The sequence below is a fragment of the Microcaecilia unicolor genome, chromosome 1 (genome assembly GCF_901765095.1).
Source record: "Microcaecilia unicolor chromosome 1, aMicUni1.1, whole genome shotgun sequence".
Classification (NCBI taxonomy): Eukaryota; Metazoa; Chordata; class Amphibia; order Gymnophiona; family Siphonopidae; genus Microcaecilia; species Microcaecilia unicolor.
Window position 1 is genome coordinate 451323454 of NC_044031.1, and position 21333 is coordinate 451344786.

The 21333-nt window shown below is 44.6% G+C and overlaps 1 protein-coding gene across 2 annotated transcripts in view; it reads left to right on the forward strand.

Moving 5' to 3' along the window:
- ROCK1 (Rho associated coiled-coil containing protein kinase 1) overlaps nt 1-21333 on the forward strand; it is a 523306-nt gene that overhangs the window by 42036 nt on the left and 459937 nt on the right. Inside the window, exon 2 of one of the 2 annotated variants that reach the window (XM_030212901.1) lies at nt 6002-6102. The exons of the other annotated variant lie outside the window; for it this stretch is intronic. The gene's annotated coding sequence lies outside the window, so the exon portion shown is untranslated. The remainder of the gene's footprint in view (nt 1-6001; nt 6103-21333) is intronic. 2 annotated transcript variants of the gene reach the window in all.

Sequence of the window (21333 nt, forward strand, 5' to 3'; positions counted from 1 at the left end):
GTACATTTAAGACTCAAAATTGATGGTGAAATCTGTTAGATTGCTCAGTGAAACTTCTAGGTGTTATCGTAGATGATAACTTGATCTTCTATGGATAATTTAATTCTCTAGTGAAAAGTTCTTTCTATACTATGAGGAAATTAAGGAGTATTTGGAAGTATTTGCGGGAGGATTTATTCCGGATTGTGGTTGTCTTTAAATTCTAAACAAGATGGATTCAAAACCACTGTTAAAAAGGATTCAAACAATTCAAAATGTGGCCGTGCAGCGGATTTTTTTTTTCTTTTACTTTGAAAGGGAAAGGGAAACGGGACTTGATATACCGCCTTTCTATGGTTTTTGCAACTACATTCAAAGCGGTTTACATAGTATATTCAGGTACTTATTTGTACCAGGGGCAATGGAGGGTTAAGTGACTTGCCCAGAGTCACAAGGAGCTGCAGTGGGAATCGAACTCAGACAGGATTACAACTTACTTTATTAAGCTACATTGGCTTCCAATGGAGGGGAGAGTATTATTTAAACTAGGATGTTTGATTTTTAAGATTGTACATGATATGGTTCCTGATTATATGATATCTCTTGTATATAGGTCAGTGACAAGTCAAGTCTATAATATTAGAAATATTTTATCATTGTCCTTTCCGAGACTTAAAGGGGTGATCTTAAAGAAAATGTTCACTGCTCTGTTTGTATATCAAGCAGCCAGTTTATGGTCTTCTCTTTTCCAGGAATTAAAGTGTAGGTCTAGCACTGACACCTTTAAAAAAAAAAAAAAAAGGAGGGTTAAACAATGCTATTTTGTAAGGAAGTAACGTTATATAGTTTCTTCTTTGTCATGTTATGCTATATGATATTTGAGGGGTTAAAGAAAATGTTAGTCTTAGGTAAATCAATTTTATCTCTTGTTGTTTTTTAAATTTTGGATTATTTGTACCATCCTAGAGTTTCCTTGATCTAGCATCTTGAATTGTAATCTTCTATGAACTGCGTAGTTGGCTTTAGTGGGTTATAAATAAACTAACTTCTCGTCTGGAGTCCAGGTTGGCCTTTTGGGCTGATGTCCTATATGACAGTGATGGCATCGAGGGTTGCCATTGGTCGTAGCTTTGGTGCGGATGCCATCCTTTAAGGGGTGCTTGCTTCCTGGTGATGACTTGGAGAAGTAGATGTAGAATATGGTTGAGGTGTGGCACTCCGTCTCCCTGAGCCGCAGCAAGGGTGTGCAGCGATCCTCGGCCTCAAGGGGGTAGGCTTCTTCAGGTCCGCTTGATGCCCTTCAGCGCGGGGGGGGGGGGGGGTCAGAGTAGATCCTTAAAGCAGGGGTCCTGTTGAGACCCCAAGCGAACTGGATCTTTGGGTCCTTCAGTCTGGACCGCAACCTCTCGGCCTGGTGGGAGGCAAGCTGTTGGTCTTCTGCAACGAGTGGATCTGCATCACCTCAGGTTCTGGATATCTTCATGACCTCTCCCTGCAGCTTGGCTTTAAGGCACCAGGCTGTCATTACCGTTCAGCGATTCTGTGATATGGGAGCAGTGAAACCTGTTCTATCAGCAGAGCGTGGCCTGGCCTGGACAGGTACTCCCATCTATTTCGTGGTCCCAAAAAGGGTGGCTCCTTCCAGCCCATCCTGTACCTCAAAGGGGTCAACACTTGTCTTAAGAGTCCAGCACTTTTGGATGGAGGCTCTGTCATTGCGTAGGTGTGGTTAGGAGAAGTTTTGACTTCCCTGCACCTCAAGGAGGCTCATCTTTCCATTCCCAATATGGTTTACCACAGGAGATATCTACGCTTCTGTGTGCTGGGGCAGCATTTTCAATTTTGGGCCTTGCCTTTTGTCTTAGCCTGGCTACAGTGCCGCACACGTTCTCCAAAGGTGATGGTGGTGATGCCTGCACATCTTTGGTGCCAGGGGATTCGGGTTCATTTGTACCTGGGCGACTGGCTGATTTGAGCGGATTCAGTGGTGGAGGCCAGTCAGGCCACTGCTCAGGTCATCTCTTCTGTGGACAGGGTCGTGAATTGGTCCATGAGCCACCTTGCTCCTCCTTGGGTTTTGGCATATCATGCGAGCCAGGGGATGGTTTTCTTCTGGACGACTAGGTGGAGAAGCTGCAGGCTTGGAGGCGCCGGTTGTGCAAGCTTCCGCAGCCCATGGTCTGGGACTCTTAGCAACTCATGGTCTCCATGGTTGCAACTCTGGAGGTGGGGCCCTGTGCAAGGACTCACATGTTCTCTCTACAGTGGGCCATGTTGTTCCAGTGGGTGACAGCCTCTCAGAACTTCTGTTATTTTATCCTACTCATGTCCAGGGGTAGAATCAGTGTGGCCTGGTGGGACAATCTGTTGAACCTTTTGAGAGGGGTCCTGCTGGATCCTCCTTAGTGGGCACCACGGATGTGAGTCTCCTTGGGTGGGGAGTTCATCTTCTTGGGCATGTGGCACAGGGCACCTGATCAAACCAGAAGGCTTATTGGTCTATCAATTGCCAGAAGAACCCGAGCAGTCCGTCTGGCTCTGCAGGAGTTTCAGCCGCTCTTGGAAGGGAAACGGACAACGCATGGTGATGGCATGCATCAACAAGCAGGATATAACCAGAAGTTTGGCGGTGACCATAAAGGTGGTGAGTCTGTTGGTTGGCAGAGATGCATCTGCAGGCTGTCTCAGAAATTTATATTGTGGGCAATGACAGTGCTCAGGTGGACTTTCTCAGCCACTCTCTCTCCTGGATATGGGAAATGGGAGCTAGGGATTTAGACCTTCCAGCTCAGTGTGGATCACTGGGGGATCCTCAGTTTGAATTGATGGCATCCAGAGCCAATGTGAAAGAGGAGCACCTTTTCAGTCCCGTTAGGGACCCAGCTTCTCAGGGGATAAATGCCCTAGTATGGCTGTGGCCTGTAGTGGAGCCTCTCTATATTCCTTACATGGCCTCTCCTTGTTGCTCAGGATTGCGCCTTATCCTCACCTGGTCTTGCTGGTGTCATCATGAACACTATCTGCTTTTGTCTCACCTAGATTGTAAAGCACACAGAACTCTGGAAAGGGGATATTAACGTTATACAAGAAGTGAATTGAATCTGATTGGCCTTGAAGACCTTCCTATTCAGATCTCTGGCATCTGCTGGTGGAGCACCTGCTTCTGCTGCCTAAGGGTCAGGGTCTGCTCTGGCAAGAGCTGGTAGAGATGGAAGCAACTGATCCCTTTTGGCTTACAGTATGGCCATTAGGGAAGCGTGAGTTTTTTCCTACAGTAACTTCTACCCTCCTTCACTCCAGGAAGTTCTCTACGTTCCTGGCTTATGTCTGGATCTGGTGTGTGTTTATATCCTGATGTGGGCAACAGTCCCCATCTCCCTGGAGGCCTCCGGTTCCCGATGTTCTGCTTTTCTGCAGAAGGGCATGGAACAGGGGCTGGCCTTGAGCTCCCTGAGGGTTCAGGTGTCTGTGTTCAGCTTTCACAGGAAGTTGAAGGGCATCTCTCAGGTTTTGCATGAGAGAGAGCTCATTTTTTTAAGGGGGTGTTGCATCTGTGCCTCCCTCTTGTCCCTCCTTTCCTTCTTGGGACCTCATTGTGGTCCTCCAGGCTCAGTCTGAGGATCTGTTTTAACTCCTGCGCTTGGTTTCCATAAAGAACCTTACCCTCAAGGCGGTATTTTTGGTGGCCATCGCCTCTGTGAGGAGGGTTCAGAATTGCAGGCCTGTCATGTGGGGTTCCCTATCTCTTTTTCTCAGAGAATTTCTTGTTTTTGTGCACGGTACCATCCTTTCTTCTGAAGGTGGTGTCTCCATTCCATGTGAATCAGGAGGTTTGTTTACCCTCCTTTGTGATGCAGGGATTGTTGCCAGAGGATTGGAGGCTTCACAAGCTGGAAGTCCGGAGGACACTTCTCAGGTATCTCAAGGAGATGAATGAGTTTTCTCCCAGACCACCTCTTAGTACTTTTCCATGGCCCTCGAAGCCTCCATTGTGAAGTGGATTAAGTTGGCTATTGAGGCTGTTTACATTGGCAAAAATCTTCCGGTTCTTTAGGGGCTCAAAGTCCACTCTACTAGGGCTCAGGCCTTTTCCTGGGTGGAGGCCTGGGCAGTATCCCCTGAGGAGGTATGCAGGATGGTGACTTTGTTGTTGTGTCATTCATTTACTAAGCACTGCCGATTGGATGTGCTGGCCAGAGCCTGCTCGGACTTTGGCACAGTCATCATTTGGGGGGCCTTGTCTTCCCTCGCCCAGTGGATCTGGTTTGGTACATCCCATTGGTTGGGAACAGTGGAGCTGATGCAAAGAAAGGAGAAATTATGTCATACCTGATAATTTCCTTTTATTTAGTCAGCAATACTGTTATGAAGTTTTGCTCTTGGAAGACCTAGTCCCAGAGTTCCGGGTGTGCTCTGTGCTTCCTTTTCTGTGCTTAAAAAAAAAAAAAGATTAATTTTGTGATTGACAGCGCCAAACCTCTCCGGGAAAAACTACACTGGCTACCAATCAAAGAACGTATTGCTTTCAAAATCTGCACCCTGGTCCATAAAATTATCTACGGAGGAGCCCCGGACTACATGACAGACCTCATAGACTTACCTACAAGAAACACAACCAGATCAGCACAAACGTACCTAAATCTCCACTACCCAAACTGCAAAGGACTCAAAAACACATCAACATATGCATCCAGCTTCTCCTACATCAGCGCAAAACTTTGGAATGCACTACCAAAAGCCGTGAAAACAACGTACGATCGCCTAAACTTCCGGAAATCACTAAAAACCAACCTTTTCAAAAAGGCATATCCATCATCGACTCAACCTAAATGCCTAAACCTTGCAACATAACGAAACAAAGCCGGAACTGATACTGCACAACTCTTCCTATCTACGATCCCCCAATGTGTCTATAACACATGAACCTTTATAACCTTATCCGACCACAATAACTCTATGTATTTGTTTTCTATGCTGGAGTTGTTGAACGCCTCTACGGAATTATGTAAGCCACATTGAGCCTGCAAATAGGTGGGAAAGTGTGGGATACAAATGTAACAAATAAAATAAATAAATAGGTTCCTCTGATATTATATGCAGAGGAGCGTGTTTCACTCTGTGATGTTTTGCTTGTTTGATTATCATTGCAGCTGCAGTGGTTAACGGGGCATGGGTGCCTTACAAAGGGACCTTCTGCTGCTTGGGCAGATGTGTACTGGATGGTTCCAGGGAGGACTTCTGCTTATGCTAGTGATAAATTTTATAAAATTGAGATGGAATGGGTTAAATTAGGAATGTTTGAATAGCCCGTGAAAATCAAGCTCATTTTTAAAAAATTCAAATGTAACATTTTTAAAAATGCAAATCTAAATTAAATGATTAATGTTTGCTAATAGTGCACTAAAAAGGAAGTGTCAAGGGGTGATCTTACCCATCATCTCAGTCCAGGTCAATGTTTTAATTAGCCAGCCAGGAAGTGATAGAAAAAAAGAGAAACAAAATAAACACATGCTACCTGTGCATGAAGGAATGTTCAAAGGTCCATGCTCTCGGCTGCCAGAGGCAGGTGAGGTTTTAAAGGATAGCTACTACTGTACATCACCTCACAGATGTGGCAGGTGGGTAGGCCACACTAAGGTTCAGAACTGGTTATTGGCAGTAGCAACAGGTATAAGAGAAGGCAATAAAACATGTCTCTCTGCTTTTGTTTGCTCTATGTTACTGTTTTAACCTGGGCTCATTTTTTTTGCAGCTTGCCCACCAAAGGCAGGTGAGATTTTTATATAAGAATTGCTGCTACACACCATCTTGCTAATGTTACAGATGTGCTGGACATGGTTCATTAGGTCATTACTTAGTTGTGTGCACATACATTTTACTACTTCCTCTTGTTTAGAGCATCTGGTAATTATAGATGACTCACTTTTTTATATAAAAAGTCCATCCTTAAATGACATTCATGAAAATAACTGTTTTAGAAAATATAAACAAACTTTATAATTATTGCCTTACCTTCTTCTAGAGCTGACTACCTAATTAAGAGACAAACATGAAGACTGCATGGTATAGCACCATATGGGGCAGGACACTCAAAAGATTACATTCTAGGCAAGCTGATATTTGGTGAGCATGCTGCTTTAATCCTTTTTAGGTGTTCTTTATGTATGCATACCATGGAACACCTTAGGTTCTGGCCATTTGTCAGTCAGTGGTGTTTTTCACCTATGCATACACAGTTTAGTTTATTTAGATTTGATGTACTCTGTTAAGGGGACTGTCACAGTAGTGTTCAATAAAAATGATAAATAAAAAGAAGTACAGTGCATAAAGTAAAAGACAAAATTGTTGAAACTATGCTATACCATATGTCTCTAGTTCAGCAGTACTCGGTGTCTTATAGCTCTTGGCCTAACCAAAAATACTGTGAAATGTAGAACAGCTAAAGGTTAGTGTATCTCAAAAGCATCTTCAAAAAGATAGGTCCAGATTACTATCAAATGCTTGGCATGAGGATTCTAAGCATAAAGAACTAGGTAAATGGCTCCCTAAGGCTAGAGTAGTTACAGTGAAGATGAAATGTTGTATCATGTCTAGAAATATTTATATATGTCTAAATGAAGGCAGCACCACAGGAACGTGTATGCCTAATTTTAAGAGTTGAGACCTAATTATGGATACACACAGATACACATTATAAATTAGAGCTCTGTGTAAAAAAATGCCTTTTGCAAATGTGTACTTTGAGGAATTCATATTCCCATTCCCCCCCCCCCCCCCCTTAGTAATTTCTTCTTGCTGCTTTTGGGCATCCTTCTCATTCAGAATTGGGAGTTAGGAGAAGGCATCGGTGAGCTTAGAACTGGGGAAGGGGCCCCAGGAGATGAAGGACCAAAGCCTTAACAGAACTAATTAGGAAGCTAGAGGCAAGCGGAGCTAAGGGCCATAAGTGATGAAGGAAAGGAAAAATGGCCTCCGATCTGCCCTAGTGAACCAGGCTGGCCGAAGCTAATTATGTATTTATAACAATCTATATACCATAACAGTGATTTAAAAATCTTTCTTTACCCTGAGTAACTTCACACGCAATAATAGAATACAGTCAAACATTATCAAAATAGTTAAAGTAATAAAATAAATAATAAGTCGGCTGCCACTATCAAACTGAAACATACAATCAACATCGCAGACCACTGCTCTCAGATAAAGCTTCCACAAACAGAAGCTTTCAACTGTTTCTGAAACTTGAGCTGCGTTCTGCATTCAACGCTAGAGGCAAGAAATCCCATAAACTTGGCCCCGAGTCAAATAATTTTGCAACACCAGTGGCTGGAAAGAGGGAAGTTTTCTTTGGCACGATGCAAGTACTACAGCGAGTATTAGCAGTAAATTTGAGAGACTGAGATATTCTCCGAGGACAACAGGCTTCTATATTCTCATAAATGGGTGATGCCGATCCACGCCACCCAGTCCGGCATTTACCAAAGATAAATGAGAGCTTTGTGGAGCGTGAGTTGCACTCCACCACACATGTGAATGCCTTCCTGCCCGTCGCGCAAACGTGGTCTCCTTAGTTCTTCTTTTTCTTCATGAGGAGAACGTGCTTTTTCTTAGCATCTCCTCATTTGCTCGGTCTTAGCTATATTTTTTGTTTCTTCATTGTGTTCCTGTTGTTGGAATTTCCATTTTCCTTCCCTTTTAATTTCCATGTGAGGAGAAGGTGCTTTTTCTTACCATCTCCTCATTTGCTCAGTCTTAGAGAGCTATTTTTTGTTTCTTAATTGTGTTTCTGTTGTTGGCACTTCCATTTTCCTTCCCTTTAATTTCATTAGTTTTTTTGCCCGGTTTTAAGTTTTGTTTGTGTTTCCGTCATTAGGCCGCTTTTAGGCCCTGACTTCGGCTGGGATATTCCCTTTCCTTTTCTGTACCTTGCCCCTTTTCAGGCACCATTATGTCGTTTAATTTAGCCGCCAAAGTTTTTCCACCCATTTTCATGAAAATTCCCAGTGGCTTCAAGCACTGTACCCGGTCCAATCGCACATTCTCTGGGAAGGACACCCGTTTTTGGTGTCTGCAGTGCCTTGGGCCCGACCATAGCCCTGCCAATGTGTCTTCGCATGAAGAAGAGGACCCAGCTTGCCAGGGAGACTCAACGAGAGAGGAGGTTTGGAGCCAAGTCTGGTTCCTCGACGTTGGCATTGATGTTGTGCATCGCACCTCCATTAGGAGCGTTGGTAAGCATGGCTGCTACTAGACCCGCAGACACTAGGAGCAGTGAAGCATCGAGTGGGTCTCCACCTGTTTCAAGGCCTCCTGCTGTGAATGGCCCCCGGGGACCGTTCATCGTTGAACCCGAGGTGATGTGAGGATTCAACGTCATCCTCGTCGGCACTGAGGAGCCTTGGTGACACATCCCTCAGCTCTTACCCTTTGCAAGTCCTACTCCCCAACCTCTATCCTCCTCCTCCTTTAAACCCTCCCCCCCCCCCCCCACAGGGAAGATAGTCATCCTTTCTTCTTCTTTCATATAGCTCTTAGAACCACTCCCCTTGCACTCTATGGCCCCTGAAACAGGAACTTCCTCTTCTCAGCCGCACATGAGCCTGTGTGAGCCTGAGCCGCATGGTGCAGAATGCTTTCATTGGTCTCTAGTTCTCAAGCTTTGCGCGACTAGATCGAGCGTTCCTGAACCATGCAGCTTATATTTACAGAGTTGTAGAGCTGCATGATGGAGGGAGAAGGAAGCTCTGGTTCCTGCATTGATTGCTACAAAAATCCCAGCCACACAAGCAAAGTTAGTTAGATTTTTGATGCGGATCCACTGGGTGGATAAAGATGAGGCAGTTAATATTGAGGGGCATAATTGAATGCGAACGCCCATCTCCATGGACGTGTATCTCCGAGGACGGGTACGTGAAGGGGCAGGCCAGACCGTATTTTCGGAAAAAAAAAAATGTGTCCACCTTTTTTTTTTGATAATATGGTTTGTGCTGGGCAAATGCATCGGGTTTAGGCAGATTTGAGCTGGGCGGTTTCGTTTTTCAGCAATAATGGAAACCGAAGGCGCCCAGCTCAAAAACGAACAAATCCAAGGCATTTTGGTCATGGGAGGGGCCAGGATTCGTAGTGCACTGGTCCCCTTCACATGCCAGGACACCAACCGGGCACCCTAGGGGGGCACTTGTAACAAGTAAAAAACATTAAAATACCTCCCAAGTCCATAGCTCCCTTCCCTTGGGTGCTGAGCCCCCCAAACCCACTGCCCACAACTCTATACCATTACCATAGCACTTATGGCTGAAGGGGGGGGCACCTAGATGTGGGTACAGTGGGTTTTGGGGGCGGTTTGGAGGGCTCCCATTTACCACCACAAGTGTAACAGGTGTGGGGGGGGGATGGGCCTGGGTCCACCTGGCTTGAAGTGCACTGCACCCACTAACAACTGCTCCAGGGACTTGCATACTGCTGTGATGGAGTTGGGTATTACATTTGAGGCTGGCATACAGGCTGGAAAAAAAAGTTTTTAAAGTTCTTTTTTTTTGGGTGGGAGGGGGTTAGTGACCACTGGGGGAGTCAGGGGAGGTCATCCCCGATTTCCTCCAGTGGTCATCTGGCCAGTTGGGGCACTTTTTGGGGACTTGTTCGTGAGAAAATAGGCTTCTGGCGCCTTTCTTTTTTCGATTATCGGCCGAGGGCACCTATCTCTCCTCGGCCGATAAACACGCCCCAGTCCCACCTTCACCACACCTCTGAGACGCCCCATCAACTTTGTCCGTTTATACCGATTTGGGCGCCCACGGGAGAAAGACGCCCATCTCCCGATTTGGGTCGAAATGTGGGCGTCTTTCTCTTTCAAAAATAAGCTGGATTGTGTATCTGGATTTTCAAAAGGCATTTGACAAAATACCACTTGAAAGATTCCAGAGGAAATTGGAGAGTCATGGCATAGGAGGTAGGGTTCTATTGTGGATTAAAAACTGGTTAAAAGATAGAAAACAGAGGGTAGGGTTAAATGGTCAGTGTTCTCAATGGAGAATGGTAGATAGTGGGGTTCCCCAGGGGTCTGTGCTGGGACCGCTGCTTTTTAAAATATTTATAAATGATCTAGATATGGGAGTAACTAGTGAGGTAATTTAGATTTGCAGACGACACAAAGTTATTCAAAGTTGTTAAATCGCAAGAAGATTGTGAAAAATTAGAAGAGGACCTTATGAGATTGGGAGACTGGGCATCTAAATGGCAGATGACGTTTAATGTGAGCAAGTGCAAAGTGATGCATATGGGAAAGAGGAACCCAAACTATAGTTACATGATGCAGGGTACCACATTAGGAGTCACCGACCAGGAAAGGAATCTAAGTATCGTCAGCTATGGAAGAAAACTATTCAGAATGAGACAGCTACTTCTAGTCAGACCATTCCCACTGCAGCTCCTTGTGACTGTGGGCAAGTCACTTAACCCTCCATTGCCCCAGGTACAAAATAAATACCTGTATATATGTAAACCGCTTTGAATGTAGTTGCAAAGCCTTGACACTTCTAGTCCAAATGTTAGTCTTACATTTTGGATTACTGTGACGTTCTATTTCTTGATATTAAATGTCAATATCAGAAAAAAACCTGCAAATCATACAGAATACAGCTGCAAGACTAATATACAGATTGAGTAGATGTACTAGTGTTTCAACTCATCTAAACAAACTGCAAAGGCTTCCACTTCCCAGTATTGTACTGTTCTGGGATCTTGGGTAGGTACTTATAACCTGGATTGGCAACTGTTGAAAACAGGATGCTGGGATTGATGGACTTTTGGTCTGTCCCAGTATGGCACTTATGTTCATATGTTCTTATATAAGCACTAACTTGTATTTAGCCAGGAAATTTCTTAATTTAATTTACAGTAACTGTTAATCACTCTACTGTTCTTTAGGCTCCATTTTTGGTAAGTTGTGTCCCAGGAAGGTTTATTCCTTGTATTAAAAATATGTGGAAAACAGTCTTCCTTAGTTTGATTGTTAAAATATTTCCACACCTCATTCCACTGATTTGAGGACCAATGGTTTAGCAAGTCTACAATTAGCTGTTTACAGTCTGTCGAACGTTTTAGTTTAGGCTGTTCTGCTTTTTTGTTTCTGGATCTTTGCTGCTAGCTTTGTACATGCCCTCCTGCCCACCTAGGTTAAATAATCGAAACACATTTATTTTGTGAGGGGAAATAGCTGTCCTCTAAACTGTTGCAAACATAGACTCTGAACTGTTGTCTTGTTGAATAAATTGCTGATTAATAATGATTTCATTCTGAAATCCCCACACTTTGGCAGTGAGATGAAATAAACTGGAAAAGATGGAATGATGGGCAACTGATCTAAGAGATGTATTTTATTTAGGAAAAAAAGAAAAGAAAATGATGAACGGTCACAAAAAATTAGGTTTGAATCTGGAAAAGATTCTAAATGTTTCTAAAATGTTGGTGCCCCAAAATTGTAATATATTCTAATTTTTAAAAACATTTTTATTTATGAAATGATATAGTGTACAAAAGTATAAGAACAAACTATCCCCCCCCCCCCCCCCACTTTCAAAAGCAGTGTGTCCAACCTTTGGCTGTGTAGTTCAAACGCATCAATTGAAGAATACATTGTGAGTTCCCAGCAGCCAATGTCCAGGTTCTGCAGACTGTACACATCCCATATCTTATGGTAAGATATAATACTGCTATATTTCAATGCCATCAGTTGTGACATTAAGCAGTAGTAGTCTACCTTCATAAAAACAATCTCTAAAGGTGGGGTCATCACCTGCTTCCATTGTTTAGCCAAAATGATCTTGGCCACTGTATGTAAGAACGTAGGCATTGCAATACTGGGACTAACCCAATGTCGGGTTCTCGAGGGCCTTTGCATTCTGTCAGGCTTCTTCCCTGGAAGCACTAGGTTTGTGAGCCCTTGGACCACTACCGTGGAGCGGCAGTGGCAGGCAAGGTCACCTTCAAAGCAGAGACGAGGCAAGCCTGGACTGGAACCCCGGACTGGAGTTCTGCACTGGAATACATAGGACTGGAACGCACCGGACGGGTGCGCACTGGACTGGAACCCGCTGGACAGGAACACACTGGACCTAGGCTTCACCTACGCTTAGCCACCATTCCCCGAGGGTTGAGCCCTCAGGTTTGGGCAGCCGGCAGGGCTTACAGGAAAACCAGAACTGGAACTAGCAAGCAGGAACAACAGGAATCAGGATACAGAAGTGCCCCCAGGCACCTAGGCGAAAGCAAGGCAGACAGGCAGGGAATGTCCGGGTTCCGGCAATAGTCAGGTCTGGCAGCAGGCAGCAAGTATCGGGGTTCAGGCAGTAGTCGGGTCAGGCAGCAGGCAGCAAGTATCGGGGTTCAGGCAGAGAGTAGTCAGATTCAGGCAATGGTCAGGTCAAGTAGCAAGACTATGGCTGGAGCTCCAGTAGCAAGGAGTACTGGCAGCGGACAGGACTAGGGCTGAAGCTCCAGAAGCAAAGGAAAACACACACGGGAAAACTAGAAAGCTAAACACAAGAAAAAAAGTAAAGCTGTACACAAGCTAACAAGAAAGCTATGCACAAGCTAACTAGTCACAAGCTAGAAACTCACACAACACAACACACAGGAGAACTAGTAAAGCTGTACACAAGCCAACAAGAAAAGCTATGCCCAAGCTACTAGTAACAAGCTAGAAACTCACACTGAACTGGACAAGGTAGCAGTGCACAGAGCACTCTAACATACCAGGGACCTTAGACAATGCAAAGGCTGCAGTCTCTAAGTGATTAATAAAGCCCTTCAACACCTGAGGAGCAGCTGCAGCCATCAGTAAGCAACTACGGAGGCTGTCCAGGCACAAACAAGAGAGACAAGTCCGGTAGCCTGGAAGAACTGGGCCAGACTGGGCTAAAGTCTGGAACAGGTAGGAACAGCAAGACAAACTATGGCAGCCACTGGCTTTCTTGCTTGAGAAGTTTAAAAAAAAAAAAAAAAGGAGATTCTTCTCATCTGTGCACCACTGGGTCCCTTTTGCTAGCTGAGGCCGAGACCTGCAGGGGTTCTTTGATGCCTTGGGGGGGGGGGGGTGCAAACTCAGCTGTCCGAATCCCTCCTCCCTTCTGTCCCTGAACTTTCCCTGGGTTTCTTTTGGCCCTTGGTGTTTTGTGATCTTTTGCTGGCCTCCACTCCTTCGAGGGAGGTGTGTTGTAGAGCCGCGGGGAAAAGCCACTGTTTAGCACACAAACTCCCCTCCCCAGGAAAAAAAAAAACTTATAAAGAATAACCAACGAAGTGGAGGTGTGCTGTTTAAAAAAAACAAAAACTCATAGACCCAGTCTTCTACTGTGGTTTGTGGCTGTCTCCCCACAGATTCTCGGGCCCGTGGTTGGTTATCTGCTAAGGTGAAGTTGTGTCATTGCTAGGCTTGCCAGCAGCGGAGTCTTACCACCATTGGAGTGTGTAAAATATACCCGGTGACAGAGTCAGCTGACTCGCTTGTACGAGGTGCGGCAGTTGCCATGGTGTCTGCTCCGGTTTTGGAGTTGGGTGAGAGTAGCAGAGCAGGTCCGGTTTTGGCATGCAGCTAATCATTCTATAACAGATCTGCAGTTTCTCGTTTTCAAAACCTTCACCAAAAAGTGGAGGGGAGGGAATCTCGACAATCTTCTGCTACAAGAAGAACAGAAGCTTATCTTTGAATTACATACACTAACTCCTGATGGTCTGAATAATGAGATTGATTTCCGTCCTTTTCTATAGTATTCCAGATTAGCATTTGCACCGTAATCAATGATTACACAATAAGCCTAAAGAGGACTTTAGGAGTGTACATACACTTCATACACATTATTTGTGATTTTGTCAAATACAGTACTTAGCCTCTATGGCCTGAATAGCCGATATTGAATTCACCACATCATTCCTTAGATATATTCTTTCATGCAGACTTCAAAAGTACTGATTTATGCATATGATATTTTAAATATACAGTGCATTCCATTTAAGTGCACATTGGATAAGCGCATGCTCTGTTTAACTGCATGCCGTACTTCGGTCCCGTTTTTGGCGCCATCAATTTATGTGGGGATAAACTTCGGTTTAGCGCACCACTGATAAGTGCAAGATTCGCTTATATGCATGGTTTAAGACTGCTCCTCTGTAGGAAAGACTCCACATAAGCGCACACATGGAATATGGAAGCTGATTGGCACGTGACAAAGGGGCAGTAAATTTGAAATCTCGTTGGTTAACTGCCACAGTCAGAATAAGCGAACGAAAGTTGTTAGAGTGTACACTGGAGTTGTCGTAGTCATCGCGCAACTGTAAGACTTCAACACTGGCTGAACGAATAGAAATTCTTAAAAAATTAGAAAACAAAATCAAGCATCTATTGCTAAAGAATATGGTGTCAATCCCAGTCAGATTTCACGTATCTTGAAGCAGAAAGATCAGCTTCTGGAAGACTGGCAAAACAATACAAATCTACAACAGAAACGAAAACGGGCGGGAAAAGCTGAGGATGTAGAAGATACTCTTCTTTGGTGGTTTTCTCAAGTCAGGAGCAGACAGTTTCCTGTCAGTGGTCCACTGCTTAAGTCTTGGTCTAACTGAATTCAAAGCCATTGTTGGATGGTTGGAAAGATGGAAGGAGAGGAACAACATAAAATTCAAGTAACAGCATGGTGAAAAACAAGACGCTGATGACTTTGTTGCTGAAAATTGGGTTGTTTCAATTCTTCCTACCATCTTGAACGAGTTTGCACCTTGTGACATTTTCAATGCTGATAAAAACGTTCTCTACTGGCGAGCGATTCCTGATGGAACACTTGCATTCAAACAGCTGACAACAGCACTGATGTCGAGATATGTGCCTACACGCAGGCAATGGCTGATGATGAAATGAGCAGCGAGGCACATGCTGATGAAATTCAACAACCTCCTGTCACTTTTGCAAGAGCGCTGTAGAGTCTTAACACCGTGCGGGCCTATCTGGAGGCCACTGGATGTCAGTGCTATGACAGTTTTTACCGTCTGGTAGACGGAGTCTATGGAACTCAGACACAGTAGTGTACAGAGGACTATGACTACTTCAAGTAAGCCTAATGTCAGTTAACGGAGACTGTATACTATACGTATAAAAAACAGTACTGTACATATGTTTATCAGATGTCAAGCTTCTTTGGGTCACAACGGTTAAGTGCACACTCCAGTTAACTGCATATATTTCTTTGGTCCCAGACCCTTGCACTTAAGCGGATTGCACTGTATTTTATAAATATTGTTTATACATACTTTGAGATCTTTTACATATGATTCTAGATATGATTTATATCACATGGTGATATATTATTGTCTTAATATTATTCATTGTCTTGTAATATTGGTGTTTGTTTCAATTATAAAGTTGTTTGATGGTTTGTGTATCACCATAGATATTGTTTAAGGTTTTATTTACATTGATTATCCTATGATACGTTGAGTTCATATTGTGATATATATTTTTTTCTCATTTTTTTAACATCAATGATTTTATTTCCATCTTTTACCATGGCACCTGGTACCTTACGTTTCTATTTATTATTTTTTAATTTCTTTTTTATCTTTTTCTACTCATTCGTTAATGTATGCATATTTTAACCAGTTTTATAAGCATTACATGTAACTTGATTTGTTTGCATTATTATTAGATACACTGTTCCCTACCATTTTTGTAACAGAAATTACCTTTTACATCTCAGTCAACAATTAACTTGCTTCACATCTCAAAACCGTTTCTTAATTAGTTCGATCCAGTATTCTTTTCTTCTTTTTTCTGTGGGTATCTATATCACGTTCATCACATCCGATGTAATCATTTCTATCCAGACTTTCTTTGTCCTGTTTGTTTCATGGCGTCATTCTTTCACCGTTAATTACACACTTACATATTTTCACGTCACACATTCACATAGGTTGTACACTTTATCATGTATCATTTTCATTTCTCATTTCATTTCTTATTTTTTATCTTATGCGTTACATTCTTCTTTTTAATTGTTTGTTTTTATTAGTGTAATCATTACTTTAACTGTTTAGTTTTTGAAATTTTAGATGTCAGTTCTGGTAGATGGAGACACAGCTCTCTGGGACCCTCAGGATCGCCGTATGGAGACGCTTCTGAAGTATTGTTTGATATTTCAGCCTTAGTGGTGTAGGCTGCCATTTGCGGTGTTTTGGTGGTCTGGGCATGTTTTCGGTGGTCTGAGAGGGTTTTGGACAGGACCTTGAATGATTTTTCCTTGGTGGATCAAGAAATAGCTAAGATTGATATGGGATCAGCCTCCTTGTCTGATTCTTTGTATGATTTGCTTAGAGCATCTGCTAAGTCTATGGCCTTAGGTGTGGCAACTCGTAGGTCTCTCTGGCCTCGTGGTTGGTCGGTGGACACTGCTTATAAGTCCAAACTGAGCAAGTACCATTTTCAGGGCTCTCTACTACTACTACTACTATTTAACATTTCTAAAGCGCTACTCTCTGTTCCGTGGAGATGAGTTGAATATGCTGGTGAAGAGTTTAGGGGAGTCTAAGGTGCCTTGTCTTCCGGAGGATCGGCCAAAATCATTCGGCCATGGATTTGTGGCTGGTAGAGGTCGGGGCGTGATTCAAAATGGTATTGAGTGGGTAGAGTAGCTGGCTTTCAGTGGTCCTGTTTATTCCAGCTTACTCAGCCCTTTCATGGAAGCAGGTGTGGCGGCAGGGATGGTGGTCTTCCCTCCCAGGCTCAGGGCCGATCGGTGCATTGAAGATGTCTGGGCCCATTCTCTAATTCCGTTAGGTACTCTGTTATGAGATTTTGTTTTTTGGAGGTAGGCCCAAATTACTTCAGACCAGTGGGTCCTTGAATTATTCGCAATTGTTGTGCTCTCGAGTTGGCTCATGTTCTGCTAGACATCTTTCTGGGATTTCCCTGTTGATTTAATGCAAAAACATGAGTGATCCAGAACACCCTGGACAGATTCATCCATCTGAGGGCGGTTTGCCCAGTTCAGAGCTCATGTAGGGGACAGGATGGTATTCAGTTTATTTTGTAGTGCCAAAAAAGGAAGACTTCTTTCGTCCCGTTCTGGACCTCAGAAGGGCCAATCGGGCTCTTCGGGTTTCCTTGTTACGCTACGGTTGGTCATTGTATCAGTGTGTTCTGGAGAATTTCTCACAGTGCTGGAGTTGATGGAGACTTATCTTCACATCTCTATTCGGCAGCAGAACCTTTGATTCCTTCTCTTTGCAGTTTTGGGAGAACATTATCAATTTTGTGCAAAGCTGTTTGTTCCGGCGCCGAGAAAGTTTACCGAGGTCATGGTGGTAGTGGCAGTGGCTTTCTGGAAGGAGGCAGTTCTGGTTCATCTGTACCTGGACGACAGGTTGATTCGCACAAAGTCTTGTCAAAAGAGCTGTCAGGTAACTGCTTGGTGTCTTTTCATGTTCATTTGTACAGTGCTGCGTAAGTCTAGTAGCGCTATAGAAATGTTTAATAGTAGTAGTAGTAGTTCAGTTTTGGAGTCCTTAGGTTGGGTGATCAATCCACTCGAGCCACTTGATTCTGACGCAGATCTTGGAATATCTGGGAGTCTTCTCCGACGCTCTTCGCGTCCAAGTGTTTTTTCCATTGCAGCACATCTGTGTGCCAGGGTCTATCTGCAGGTTTTGGGGTAGATGACAGCAGCCATAGAGGTGGTCCCGTGGCCCATGGCTTACATGAGATGGCTTCAACGGCCTGTTCTTTCGAGGTGGTTGCCTCAGTTCTTCTTGGTTGCTGGTGTTGTGCGTTGGGATCTCCAGTGGTGGCTGCAGACAGCCAACTTGTCAAAAGATATGCCGTTGGACCCTTCTCAATGGACGGATGTGTCTATGGGTGCCAGTCTTGGGCTGGGGAGCTCACTTTATGGATCAGCTAGTGCAAAGCTGGTGATTTGAGGAAAAGATGTGTTGCTTTATCAACCTGTAGGAAACCAGTGCGATTCATCTGGTGCTGTGCAAGTTCGAATTTGCTCAAGGGGATAAAGATGCATATGTTGTTGGACAATGCGATGGCAGTGGTGTTATGTCAAGTGACAGGATTGTATGAAGAGTTGTCAACTGGTGGAAGAGACAGCACTACTAATGTCTTGGGCAGAACGTTTCCTCAAGGATCTGTCAGCCTCCCATGTATCAGGGGTCTAGAATATACAGGCGGATTTCTTCAACTGTTAGACCTTGAATCTGGGAGAGTGGTGTCTGAATTCCGAAGCTTTTGCAGCTATATTCCACAAATGGAATGCCAAGGTTCCTCACTTCTTCAGTTGCAGGAAGGAGCAGGACTGATGGCTTGGATGTTCTGATTCTTTGCATGAAGGGCCCTCCTGTATGTTTTTCCTCCTTGGCTACTGCTAGGTTGGGTCATTTAGTGAATCAAAAAGCACGGAAGTCTAGTGGTTCTGGTATCTCCAGATTGACCGAGGCATCCATGGTATTTAGATCTGAGGCATTTAATAGTAAGATCGTGGCTCAGACTTCCCGAGTCAGTAGGTCTTCTATCTCGGGGTCCAGTTGCCATGCCAAATCTGGCTCGATTTGGTCTTACGGCCTGGTTCTTGAGAGGGCCTAGTTGAGGAAGTGAGGCTGTTCAGCTAAGGTGAGACAGACAGACATATGAGAAGAGACTGGAAGACCTGAATATGTATACCCTAGAGGAGAGAAGGAACAGGGGAGATATGATACAGGCGTTTAATTACTTGGACAGTATTAATATAGAAACAAATATTTTCCAGAGAAGGGGTAAAACTAGAGGGCATGAATTGAGGTTGCAGGGTCGTAGATTTAGGAGTGATGTCAGAATGTTCTTTTTCATGGAGAGGGTGATGGATGCCTGGAATGACCTCCTGAGGGAGATGGTGGAAAGAAAAACTTGTGGAATTCAAAAAGGTGTGGGATAAACACAGAGGATCTCTAATTAGAAAATAAATGATATAAAAAAAAAAACTTAAAGGGTTGCATATGTGTTTGCATGTCAAGTGGTGCTTTGATGTCAACTCTTAACTGCATCATCTAAGGCCAGTGCTGGACTGGCTTGTATGGTCTGAGTCCTGCATATGGCGATCCGTTTTAGGGTGGACTGGAGAGAGCTCTGATGGAAACTTGAGTGATTTGGAATGCAAGGACAGTGCCGGGCAGACTTTTACGGTCTTTGTCCCACAAATGACAAGACTGATTTGGATAGGCTGGAGTGGGCTTTGAACATAAGCACAGAGCCGAGCAAACTTCTATGGTCTGTGTCCCAGAAAGACCATGATCAAGTAAATAATATTACGTTCATTGTTGATTTAAATCTTGAATTGATAATGAATGTGACTATTGGGCAGACTGGATGGGCCATTCAGGTCTTTATCTGCTGTCACTTATTTACTGTGCTGCATTCCCGCCACCGTTCTACTTCCCTGGCTTATATTAGAACATGGAAGATTTTTGAGGGCTGGTGCGACGACCATGGGGTCATTCCGTTGCATGTTTCGGTGCCGCAGATCCTGGATTGTTTACAGGATAGTTTTGAAAAGGGCTTGGCCTTGGCTTCCCTTAAGGTTCAGATGACAGCGCTGGCCTGTTTTTGGGGCTGTGTTAAGGGCAAGTCCTTGGTGAGTCATCCAGATGTCATGGACTTCCTGAGAGGAGTAGGTATCTTGCATCTGCCTAGGTGGATTTCTTTTCCGTGTTGGTATCTTAATCTGGTGCTCTTTGCGCTGGGTCTTCCTTTTCAGCCACTGTCTTCCATTTCCCTCAAAGAACTTACTTTGAAGACTGTGTTCCATATCATCATGCTGATCAATCCATAGACTGGTGGGTTGTGTCCATCTACCAGCAGGTGGAGATAGAGAGCAATCCTTTTGCCTCCCTATATGTGGTCATGTGCTGCTGGAAACTCCCTTTGGTCTTGCGGCCTGACTATTGAGCGGCAGCGTCTGAGGAAGAAGGGCTTCTCAGACAAGGTCATCGCCACTATGCTGAGAGCGAGGAAGCGCTCTACTTCTACTGCTTACGCCAGGGTTTGGCGTACCTTTGCATCGTGGTGTGAGGCAGGCTCTCTTTCTCCCTTCACTGCTCCAATTTCTTCAGTGTTGGCGTTCCTGCAAGAAGGTCTGGAGAAAGGCCTGGCGCTCAGTTCCCTTAAAGTCCAGGTAGCGCCTCTGACTTGCTTCAGGGGTCGCCTGAAGGGTGCTTCCCTGGCCTCGCAGCCAGATGTGGTGCGCTTTCTCAAGGGAGTTAATCACCTACGCCCTCCTCTGCGCTCGGTGGTGCCTGCGTGGAATCTCAATCTAGTGCTAAGAGCCTTGCAGAAGCCGCCTTTTGAACCCTTGTCGAGGGCATCTCTGAAAGACCTGACGTTGAAAGCAGTCTTTTTGGTGGCTATCACTTCAGCCAGAAGAGTTTCTGAGCTCCAGGCGCTCTCATGTCGAGAGAACTTTCTGCAGTTCACTGAGGCAGGAGTGTCTATTCGCACAGTGCCTTCCTTCCTGCCCAAGGTTGTTTCTCGCTTCCATGTGAATCAGCAGCTCTGTTTACCCTCCTTTCGTAGGGAGGACTACCCAGAGGAGTACTCTGCTCTCAAATATCTAGATGTGAGACGAGTCATCATCAGATACTTGGAAGTGACCAATGATTTCCGGAAGTCGGATCATCTGTTTGTGCTGTTCGTAGGTCCTCGTAAGGGTCTGCAGGCTGCCACGCCTACAGTAGCACGATGGGTCAAGGAAACCATTGCAGCGGCTTATGTGGCCGCGGGGAAGGTGCCGCCTATCCAGCTGAAGGCTCACTCCACTAGAGCACAGGCGGCCTCGATGGCAGAGGCCGGGTCCGTTTCCTTGGAAGAGATTTGTAGGGCAGCAACTTGGGCATCGGCTCATACCTTCTCCAGGCATTACCGCTTGACTGTGGCTGCTCGGGCGGGGGCCTGGTTTGGAGCTTCAGTGTTGCGGTCAGGGATTTCTATGTCCCGCCCTGGGTGAGTACTGCTTCGGTACATCCCACCAGTCTATGGATTGATCAGCATGATGATATGGAAGGTAAAATTATGTATCATACCTGATAATTTTCTTTCCATTAATCATAGCTGATCAATCCATAGCCCCTCCCAGATATCTGTACTGTTTATATTCTGGTTGCATTTCAGGTTCAAGTTTAGTCTTCAGTTCCTGTTCAGGAGGACTTCGTGTTCAAGTTTTTTCAATTGGATTCTTCAGGAGTTGAGACGATTTTGTGTTACAGTGAGCTGCTGCATTCCTCTCCCCTCCGTTTTTCGGGGCTGGATTGAGACCTAAATTCTGCCGGCGCTCCCTC